Here is a 12,284-nt window from a genome sequence, read left to right on the forward strand (position 1 = left end):
CATTCCATGAGCAGAGTATGGGTCCCTTGGAAAAGCTTCGAGAAAGAGCGATGTATTCAGCTATGGAATCATGTTCCTTGAAGTCTTGACTGGAAAGAGACCCATGGATGACTTTTTTGTTGGAGATCGTAGTCTCAGGCGGTGGGTGCTGGAGGCGTTTCCTAGGGAGGTTGTCCATGTCGTGGATGACCAGCTAATACATGACTCTTCTTTCACTGTCAGCTTGGAAGGCTTTCTTGTGCCGATGTTTGAGCTGGGCCTACTCTGCTCCAGCGACTCGCTTGACCAGAGAATAACCATGAGCAATGTAGTCGTGAGATTGAAGAAGATCAAAGTGGAGTACACCAAAGCCATAGGAGCAGCAGCAGCAGAACGGAGTGCTGCCCCATGACTGATTTGTCGAAATGAAAAAAGCAACATCATCAGACTTCAGTGGGCACGTACGGAGTGTCGCAATGCACCTTGTTTCGGTGCGCAGGTTCTGTTAAGATTATTAATACTTGTAATAACCTTGCCTTAGTTTCGAAAAGTTCTTGTTGTAATAATGTGGACATAGGCCATGTGCATAAGCCATCCTCCCTTGACACCTTATCATGTCGTCAAGACACCAGAAAGGCAGGCCGTGTAGTGCCGACCAAAATATTCCACCTGTTCATGTGTGTATCCTGCTCTGCTCACCCACCTGTTCGTTGATTTGCGCGCCTTGTGTTCCTCAGATTCATGAACCTAGACGCACGTCTAGCCGCGTACTTCCGTAGGTGAACCACTACTAGGTAGCTATACTTGCTTCGATCGATCAACTTTTCGGGCGCCGTCGGCAGAACACAGTCGACTCTGTCTAGCGAGCGCTCACGCATTCAGAGGTTTCAGTGAATAGTAACAAGAAAATTTGGATGTCCAAAATTTCATTGAAAGTTGTGCTAATCAAAGACAATCTCACCTGTCATAATTGGCAAGGAAATAAGAAGTGCAGTTTTTGTACTTATGACGAGACAATCAAACACCTCTTTTTTCAATGTAATTTGCATATTCTACATGGGTGTGTGTGTGTATTATATGTATATGTATATGTATATGTATATATATTCCTTGGCGTATATATGTGCATATATATTACTTGGTGTTCAACAAATATTTCTGAAATCCGAAAGTCAAGTATCAGCACTTGAAATACCTCACTTGATGAAGATTACATGGATGAGCGGTCACCAATTTATCACCTATATTAACTAGATGGACATGAAGATGAACCGTAAAACATAAAACTATAGATAAATCACGAGTTTATAACTAGTACTCATTATGCAAGTGAAGATAAGTAGAAAGAATACATACCCACAACCAAGCTTTACTTTCATTAAGAGTTTCGAATTTCTCTCTTGTTTTCAGCAAGATCAATTCCTTTAAATATCTCCCTCTCTAGCACACCACCAAGTCATCAAGCCAATAGCTGGACATCTTGTGCACAAATCGGTCTTGCTAACGTGTAGAACAAAATCACAAGAAGAAAGTCATCTCTTAGTCTTTCAACAATGAAAGCATGCAATATCATTAGCATAACTAAATGCAAAATGGGAGGAAGCATTGTACTGAAGAATGTACCTATGTGTATATAGTGTAGTTAGAGCATGTACAGCCGGGCGCCTCAAACCGGTCTCAAACGCCCGGGCGGCCCACCCGGTCAATGACCGGTCACGAAAATATGACCCAAATGGGCACCTCAAACGCCCAGGCTGACCGGCACCCCTCATATCCGGCCCATATATGGGGCAGATATAGAGGCGCCCGGGCCCGCCCGCCACGTCGGACTGATGGCGGGGTCCCATGCAGAATCGCTCGAAACCAGGCGGTCGGAAGCTCGTCTCCTCCGTCCCACCGATATCACCGCCTGGTGCCGCTCCAGCGGGCCACGTAGTGTATTTAAGGTGATCGCCGGCACCGAAACCCTACCATCCACAGTTTCTTCCGCCTATCCGCCGCCGCTGGCACAGAAACCCTACCATCCACATATTTCACTCCCCTCCGCCTAGTAGCCATACCGCTACGCTGCCGGGTGAGAAGCCACCCATTTCTAACGCCGGAGTGGATCCGGGCAAGGCGTGAAGCCCGGATCGCCGCGGGGTTGCCTCCAGATATAGTGGATCTGGAGGAGGAGGAGCAGGAGGACGAAGAGGAGGAGGAGGGTGTGGGGGACACTAGCAACGCAGATCTGCAGGCGGAGCAATAGGCCATCCTCGGTTCTTTCTGCTCGGAGTCGGCTGCGGAGGCCGGACGCTGTTGTCGGTAGGAGATGGATGAGCAGCAGGCCGTAGAGGAGGCGGAGATGCTCGCCTAGATGGATGAGGTGGAGTAGGGGGAGGACGAGCTAGAGCCTTCCTACGCGCCCGTCCAGCCGGCGCCTGGTACTGATGTCGTGGACATCTCCGATGATGAAGATTAGCTAGGGTAGTACGTAGTATATAGTATTTTTTTTGCATGCTCTGTATTTATTTAGGCATTAAAATATGAGAGACTCAGATACATAGTAGCTAATTTGAGGCGTGATCGGTCATTGTCCGCGGACGCTACCGGTCACCTCCGCGGGCGTTTGAGAGACTGGATTTGCAAAGTCCAGCTGTAGATGCTTTTATCTAATCTAATATGTCCGGACGACAAAAATACTTTCATTATATATTTATTTAATCTTGTCATCTGTTCACCATCGCAGCCCCGCGGAGTCGCAGTCACCGGTTGCGGGCTCGCGTCTCAGCCTCGCTGAGTTGCCATCGTCGCGTCGCCGATCGTTGGTTGTCGATCGCTAACTATAGCCAGCCTGTCGCGAGCCGGTGGCCGGTGGCCGGTGCAGCCGTGAATTGTGGTCGATCGACCATAAAACCATCTAAAACACAAAAATATGTACAGAAAAAACAAAATACTAAGAAAATGCTCAACATGCAACACACGGGGCTCCCGCAAGGGTTACCCCTTGATTAGTTATCCCTTGCTTATGGGTTTTTTAGACGGGAAACATGCTTTACTTTATTGATCAAGAACAACGTTTACATGTATAACAGAGAAATCATGAGGATGTAAGAGCAACAGATTGCGTCCCAAGTTTAGATGTAAAGCATGTTTGGCTAGCAAATGAGCTTCCATATTGGAAAGCCTTCCTTCATGGGTAGCTCAGGAGGAGTTGGTTTGATCAGCCAGCCTCCAAGTTAGGGTGTTGCAATAGTTGTCATATTAATTCATCTACGTATAAGGCCCGAGTGGTCTCCTATCGATGTTGTTTTTATTTGCATGAGTTGTATCTCAATGCTTGTGTTCTGTCTCCGGTTAGGAGCTTCGCTGTGTTGTCAAAGCTGGTTGTGGCGTTCTGTGTTCTTTCCTCAAGTTGTGTCCTTCACGCGCGCATACCCTGGAATTGGCCCATGGCCAAGCAAAAGTGCAAACCATGGTTTTCCATGTCGATACAACCAATAAACACACTGAGCTGGAATGTATGTGGGCTAAATTGCCAGAAGAGGAGGGAAACTGTTAGTGCCACAATCGCTTCCTCCTCGTGTCAACTGGTCTGTTTACAAGAAACAAAATTAGAGAGTGTGGACAAGTACGTGGCTGCATACCTTGTGGCAACAGGCTGAAAGGTTTTGCGCAACGCCCAGCCATCGGGACTAGAGGCGGGATCCTGTTGCTTTGGGACGATGATGTCGTCGATGTCTCCGGTGTTTCAACCTTGATTTACTGCCTTTCGGCCACGGTTACAATTCGTGCGTCTGATGTCAGCTTCATGCTCACCTCTGTATATGGGCCCACTGATCATGCTTGCAAAGACGCCTTCTTCACCGAATTAACCGCCCTCAAGCCAGTGTCGGGTGTTGCTTGGCTTGCCCTTGAAGACTTCAACCAAATTTACCGGGCTAGGGACAAGAAAAAGAGAAATGTGAACACGAGTAGGATCAACCAGTTCCGTGTAGCACTGCAATCTTGTGAGCTCAAGGAGATCCATCTTCGGAACAGACGCTTCACTTGGAGCAATGAGAGAGACAACCTGACCCTCTGCAAGCTTGACTCCTTTTTTTGCAATGCGGATTGGGAGATGACTTTCAACACCCGTGTGCTCCATGCTTTGTCGTCTTCCCTCTCGGACCATTGCCCTCTTCTGCTTGCAGATGACAAAGGACCCAGGAAGCCGCAATCTTTCAAATTCGAGAACTTTTGGGTTTCTTTGCCCGGATTCAATGAGGTGGTCCTCAAGGCTTGGAATGAGCGGGTGGCCCACATTGAGCCCTACCAAGTCTTGCATTACAAGCTTAAGAAGACCGCGGTTTGCCTCATGGAGTGGAGCAAGTCCCTCTTCTCCAAGGCTAAGGTCCAGCTCCATGCGGCCCTTTTGGTAATTCTACGCCTCGACACTATCCAAGAAGAGAGGCTCCTCTCTCTTGAGGAGCGTGACCTTCGCTCGAGGCTCAAGAGGAGGGTCATTAATCTTGCGGTGCTGGACAGGCCTAGGAAAAGCCAATGCGCCAGAATCGCAAATCTTAAGGACGGCGATGTGATGACCCACAAGTATAGGGGATCTATCGTAGTCCTTTCGATAAGTAAGAGTGTCGAACCCAAGGAGGAGCAGAAGGAAATGATAAGCAGTTTTCAGCAAGGTATTCTCTGAAAGCACTGAAATAATAGGTAACAGATAGTTTTGTGATAGGATAATTTGTAACGAGCAACAAGTAACAAAAGTAAATAAAGTGCAGCAAGGTGGCCCAATCCTTTTTGTAGCAAAGGACAAGCCTGGACAAACTCTTATATAGAGAAAGTCGCTCCCGAGGACACATAGGAATTATCGTCAAGCTAGTTTTCATCACGTTCATCTGATTCGCGTTCGGTACTTTGATAATTTGATATGTGGGTGGACCGATGCTTGGGTGCTGTTCTTACTTGAACAAGCATCCCACTTATGATTAACCTATATTTCAAGCATCCACAACTACAACAAAAGTATTAAGGTAAACCTAACCATCCATGAAACATATGGATCCAAATCAGCCCCTTACGAAGCAACACATAAACTAGGGTTTAAGCTTCTGTCACTCTAGCAACCCATCATCTACTTATTACTTCCCAATGCCTTCCTCTAGGCCCAAATAATGGTGAAGTGTTATGTAGTCGACGTTCACATAACACCACTAGAGGATAGACAACATACATCTCATCAAAATATCGAACGAATACCAAATTCACATGACTACTAATAGCAAGACTTCTCCCATCTCCTCAGGAACAAACGTAACTACTCACAAAGCATATTCATGTTCATAATCAGAGGAGTATTAATATGCATAAAGGATCTGAACATATGATCTTCCACCAAATGAACCAACTAGCATCAACTACAAGGAGTAATCAACACTACTAGCAACCCACAGGTACCAATCCCGTACTTGGAGACAAGAATTGGATACAAGAGATGAACTAGGGTTTGAGAGGAGATGGTGCTGGTGAAGAGGTTGATGGAGATTGCCCTCTTCCGATGAGAGGAGCATTGGTGATGATGAAGGCGATGATTTCCCCCTCCCGGAGGGAAGTGTCCCCGGCAGAACAGTGATAACCCACAAAGTATAGGGGGTCGCAATAGTTTTCGAGGGTAGAGTATTCAACCCAAATTTATTGATTCGACACAAGGGGAGCCAAAGAATATTCTCAAGTATTAGCAATTGAGTTGTCAATTCAACCACACCTGGATAACTTAATATCTGCAGCAAAGTATTTAGTAGCAAAGTAATATGATAGTAGTGGTAACGGTAACAAAAGTAACGGTAGCAAAAGTAATATTTTTGGTGTTTTGTAGTGATTGTAACAGTAGCAACCGAAAAGTAAATAAGCGAAGAACCAATATAGGAAAAGCTCGTAGACATTGGATCGGTGATGGAGAATTATGCCGGATGCGGTTCATCATGTAACAATCATAACATAGGGTGACACAAAACTAGCTCCAATTCATCAATGTAATATAGTCATGTATTCCGAATATAGTCATACGTGCTTATGGAAAAGAACTTGCATGACATCTTTTGTCCTACCCTCCCGTGGCAGCGGGGTCCTAATGGAAACTAAGGGATATTAAGGCCTCCTTTTAATAGAGAACCGGAACAAAGCATTAGCACATAGTGAATACATGAACTCCTCAAACTATGGTCATCACCGGGAGTGGTCCTGATTATTGTCACTTCGGGGTTGCCGGATCATAACACATAGTAGGTGACTATAGACTTGCAAGATAGGATCAAGAACACACATATATTCATGAAAACATAATAGGTTCAGATCTGAAATCATGGCACTCGGGCCCTAGTGACAAGAATTAAGCATAGCAAAGTCATAGCAACATCAATCTCAGAACATAGTGGATACTAGGGATCAAACCCTAACAAAACTAACTCGATTACATGATAGATCTCATCCAACCCATCACCGTCCAGCAAGCCTACGATGGAATTACTCATGCACGGCGGTGAGCATCATGAAATTGGTGATGGAGGATGGTTGATGATGACGACGGCGACGAATCCCCCTCTCCGGAGCCTTGAACGAACTCCAGATCAGCCCTCCCGAGAGGTTTTAGGGCTTGGCGGCGGCTCCGTATCGTAAAACGTGATGATTTCTTCTCCTTTATTTTTTCCTCCTCGAAAGCAAATATATAGAGTTGGAGTTGGCGTTGGAGGAGCTCCAGGGGGCCCACGAGGTAGGGGGCGCGCCCCCACCCTCGTGGACAGGGTGTGGGCCCCCTGGTCTTCATCTTTTGCAACGATTTTTTATTATTTCCAAATAGACGTTTCGTGGAGTTTCAGGTCATTCCGAGAACCTTTGTTTCTGCACATAAATAACACCATGGAAAGTCTGCTGAAAACAGCATCAGTTCGGGTTAGTTCCATTCAAATCATGCAAGTTAGAGTCCAAATCAAGGGCGAAAGTGTTTGGAAAAGTAGATACGACGGAGACGTATCAACTCCCTCAAGCTTAAACCTTTGCTTGTCCTCAAGCAATTCAGTTGACAAACTAAAAGTGATAAAGAAAAACTTTTACAAACTCTGTTTGCTCTTGTTGTTGTAAATATGTAAAGCCAGCATTCAAGTTTTCAGCAAAGATTATGACTAACCACATTTGCAATAACTCTTAGGTCTCATGTTTGCTCATATCAATGGCATAATCAACTAGCGAGCGATAATAATAAATCTCGGGTGACAACACTTCCTCAAAACAATCATGATATGATATAAAAAGATGGTATCTCGCTAGCCCTTTCTGAGACCGCAAAACATAAATGTAGAGAACCTTTAAAGATCAAGGACTGACTAGACATTGTAATTCATGGTAAAATAGATCCAATCATAGTCATACCCAATATAAATTAATAGTAATGGATGCAAATGACAGCTGCGCTCTCCAGGTAGTGCTTTTTAATAAGAGGGTGATGACTCAACATAAAAGTAAATAGATAGGCCCTTCGCAGAGGGAAGCAGGGATTTGTAGAGGTGTCAGAGCTCGGTTTTGAAATAGTGATAAGTAATATTTTGAGCTGTATACTTTCATTGTCAACATAACAACTAAGAGATGATGATATCTTCCATGCTACACACATTATAGGCGGTTCCCAAACAGAATGGCAAAGTTTATACCCCCCCTCCACCAACAAGCATCAATCCATGACTTGCTCGAAACAACAAGTGTCTCCAACTAGCAACAGTCCCAGGGGGAGTTTTTGAAGGAAATATGCCCTAGAGGCAATAATAAAGATATTATTTATTTCCTTATATCATGATAAATGTTTATTATTCATGCTAGAATTGTATTAACCGGAAACATAATACATGTGTGAATACATAGACAAACAAAGTGTCACTAGTATGCCTCTACTTGACTAGCTCGTTAATCAAAGATGGTTATGTTTCCTAACCATGGACAAAGAGTTGTCATTTGATTAACGGGATCACATCATTAGTTGAATGATCTGATTGACATGACCCATTCCACTAGCTTAGCACCCGATCGTTTAGTATGTTGCTATTGCTTTCTTCATGACTTATACATGTTCCTATGACTATGAGATTATGTAACTCCCGTGTGCCGGAGGAACACTTTGTGTGCTACCAAACGTCACAACGTAACTGGGTGATTATAAAGGTGCTCTACAGGTGTCTCCAAAGGTACATGTTGGGTTGACGTATTTCGAGATTAGGATTTGTCACTCCGATCGTCGGAGAGGTATCTCTGGGCCCTCTCGGTAATGCACATCACTTAAACCTTGCAAGCATTGCAACAAATGAGTTAGTTGCGGGATGATGTATTACGGAACGAGTAAAGAGACTTGCCGGTGACAAGATTGAACTAGGTATTGGATACCGACGATCGAATCTCGGGCAAGTAACACACCGATGACAAAGGGAACAACGTATGTTGTTATGCGGTCTGACCGATAAAGATCTTCGTAGAATATGTAGGAGCCAATATGGGCATCTAGGTCCCGCTGTTGGTTATTGACCGGAGACGTGTCTCAGTCATGTCTACATTGTTCTCGAACCGTAGGGTCCGCACGCTTAAAGTTACGATGACAGTTTCATTATGAGTTTATGTATTTTGATGTACCGAAGGTTGTTCGGAGTCCCGGATGTGATCACGGACATGACGAGGAGTCTCGAAATGGTCGAGACATAAAGATTGATATATTGGACGGCTATACCGGACACCGGAAGTGTTCCGGGGAAGTTTCGGATAAAACCGGAGAACCGGGGGGTTACCGGAACCCCCTGGGGGGTTAATGGGCCTCATGGGCCTAAAGTGGAGAAGAGGAAAGGCAGCCAGGGCAGGCCGCGTGCCCCCTCGCCCCCTAGTCCGAATTGGACAAGGAGGGAGGGGCAGCGCCCCCCCTTTCCTTCCTCTCCTCTCTCCCTTCCTTCCCCCTCTCCTACGTGGACAAGGAAAGGGAGGGAAGTCCTACTACCGGTAGGAGTAGGACTCCTCCTGCGCGCCTCCTACTAGGGCCGGCCGCACCCCCCTTGGCTCCTTTATATACGGGGGCAGGGGGGCACCCTAGGAGACACAAGTTGATCTTCGTGATCGTTCCTTAGCCGTGTGCGGTGCCCTCCTCCACGATATTACACCTCGATCATATTGTAGTGGTGCTTAGGCGAAGCCCTGCGACGGTTAAACATCAAGATCATCACCACACCGTCGTGCTAACGAAACTCCTCCCCGAAGCTTTGTTGGATCGGAGCCCAGGTGCGTCATCGAACTGTACGTGTGTCAAGAACTCGGAGGTGCCGGAGTAACAGTGCTTGGATCGGTTGGACCGGGAAGACGTACGACTACTTCCTCGACGTTGCGTCAATGCTTCCGCTTCGGTCTACGAGGGTACGTAGACAATGCTCTCCCCTCTCGTTGCTATGCATCACCATGATCTTGCGTGTGCGTAGGAATTTTTTTGAAATTACTACGTTCCCCAACAGTTTTGTTTACAATTATTTTGATTTAGTTTGCATAAACATGGGACTGGGCATCCCAGTTACCAGCCATTTTCTCGTGAATGAGGAGTGGAGTCCACTCCTCTTGAGAATAACCCGCCTAACATGGAAGATAAGGGCAGCCCTAGTTGATACATGAGCTATTCGAGCATACAAAACAGAATGTTTATTTGAAGGTTTAGAGTTTGGCACATACAAATTTACTTGGAACAGCAGGTAGATACCGCATATAGGAAGGTATAGTGGACTCATATGGAATAACTTTGGGGTTTAAGGGATTGGATGCACAAGCAGTATTCCCGCTTATTACAAGTGAAAGTTAGCAAAAGACTGGGAAGCGACCAAGTAGAGAGCGACAACAGTCATGAACATGCATTAAAATTAATGAACATTGAGTGCAAGCTAGAGTAGGATATAATCCACCATGAACATAAATATCGTGAAGGCTATGTTGATTTGTTTCAACTACATGTGTGAACATATGCCAAGTCAAGTCACTTAAATCATCCAAAGGAGGATACCACCCCATCATACCACATCACAACCATTTTAATAGCATGTTGGCACGCAAGGTAAACCATTATAACTCATAGCTAATCAAGCATGGCACGAGAAACTATGATCTCTAATTGTCATTGCAAACATGTTTATTCATAATAAGCTGAATCAGGAACGATTAACTCATCATATTTACAAAAACAAGAGAGGTCGAGTTCATACTAGCTTTTCTCATCTCAGTCAGTCCATCATATATCATCATAATTGCCTTTCACTTGCACGACCAAACGAAGTGAATAATAATAAGAGTGCACGTGCATTGGACTAAGCTGGAATCTGTGAGCATTCAATAAACAGGAGAAGACAAGGTAATACGGGCTCTTGGTTAAATCAACAATAATGCATATAAGAGCCACTTCAACAATTTAATTATGGTCTTCTCCTATCGACCCCCAAAGAAAAGAAAAGAAATAAAACTATTTACACGGGAAAGCTCCCAACAAGCAAAAGAAGAACGAAAAATCTTTTTGGGTTTTCTTTTAGTTATTACTACTACAGCAAGAAAAGTAAACTAACTAAAAATTACTCTAATTTTTTTGGTTTTTCTTAAGGTTTAACAAACACACAAGAAGAAAGCAAGAAAAAGAAAGTAAACTAGCATGGATATTACAGTGAAAAAGTATGAGAACCGACATCTAGCAATGAGTGTGTGTGAACATAAATGTAATGTCGGTGGGAAATACGTACTCCCCCAAGCTTAGGCTTTTGGCCTAAGTTGGTTCATTGCTAGGGATGGCCTGGCGGATACCCATAGGTGTAGCTGGGATCATACTGAGATGCAGCGTTTATCGCCTCCTGAGCTGCAGCGTGGCGTCGAGCTGCCTCAGCCTCCTCTCGTACTCATCTGCCTCCTCTCTGGTAATAATATATGTTCCTTTTGCCTGATAATCAAAGAAGGCAGGAGCAGGGAAAGTAATACGGACAGCACGCCGTTTGTCAAATATTAGTCGATAATGGAGAGGTGATTCATTCCTCTCGACAAACTGGTGATAGACCATAGAATTATAGTCTAAGTAAGTAGGAGGCAACTCCATATCATCCTCACGAATGTCCACATCAAGAAAATCAGCTAAGCGGGTTGCATAAATTCCTCCAAAGAAATCTCCATTAAATCTTTTATGATGCAACCTACGTGCAACAATGGCTCCCAAATTATAAGATTGGTCTCCTAACACAGCACTCCTAAGAATGCTAAGGTCAGGCACACACATGTGACATGCTACATCTTTACCATTTATGCACCTACCTATGAAAAGAGCAAAATAATGTATAGCAGGAAAGTGAATGCTCCCTATGGTAGCTTGCGCTATATCTCTAGATTCCCCTATGGTTATACCAGCAAGAAAGTCTCTAAATTCAGATTTACGGGGATCACTAACACTACCCCATTGTGGAAGTTTGCAAGCAGAGGTAAAATCCTCTAAGTCCATGGTATAAGATTTTTCATAAAGATCAAACATGACAGTTGGAGAATTACGTGAAGATGAAAATTCAAACCTCCTCACAAATGAGCTAGTGAGATGATGGTACTGGGGGAATTTGTCTGCCTCAAAGCTCACAAGATCGGCGTTACGCAAATATGCGTTAAATTCTTCCTTGATTCCCGCTCGATCCATAAAATTTTCCGAAGGCCATTCACAGGGCCGCACTGGAGCGTCCCTTGGGGGCTCCTCCTCAGCATCACACATTGCAAGCCTGGGTCCTTGCTTCCTTGAAGAACCACCTTGGAACATTTTCCTAAACATATTTCTTCCTCTGAAAAATTTCTGAAATTTTTAGTAACTTCAAATAAAAGTGAACCAAACTCAATAAAAATTGATACCAACTACTCCTACAAGTGCCTAGAGACTAAATCATGCATTAGAACTACTTGGAACCATATGAATTTGACATGCAAGCTCAAGAACATGGTCACCTAGGCAGCACAAATTTGCAATGAATAAAGCACTATATCAAAAACTAATTGGACCAATGGAGGAGTCACATACCAAGGAACAATCCCCCCAAGAAGTTTTGTGAGAGGTGCTTTGAGCAAAGAGATCGAAAATCGCAGCAAAGTGAGCTAGAACTCGTGCTTGAGCTGGATATTGTTGTTTGTGGGAGGAAGAAGGAGTGTATGGATGCATGAATAAGTGGAGGGGAGCCACCATGGGCCCACGAGGTAGGGGGCGCGCCCTGGGGGTAGGGTGCGCCCCTCCACCCTCGTGCCCAGGTGGTTGACCCCCCCTG

The sequence above is a fragment of the Triticum urartu genome, chromosome 4 (assembly GCF_003073215.2).
Source record: "Triticum urartu cultivar G1812 chromosome 4, Tu2.1, whole genome shotgun sequence".
Lineage (NCBI taxonomy): Eukaryota > Viridiplantae > Streptophyta > Magnoliopsida > Poales > Poaceae > Triticum > Triticum urartu.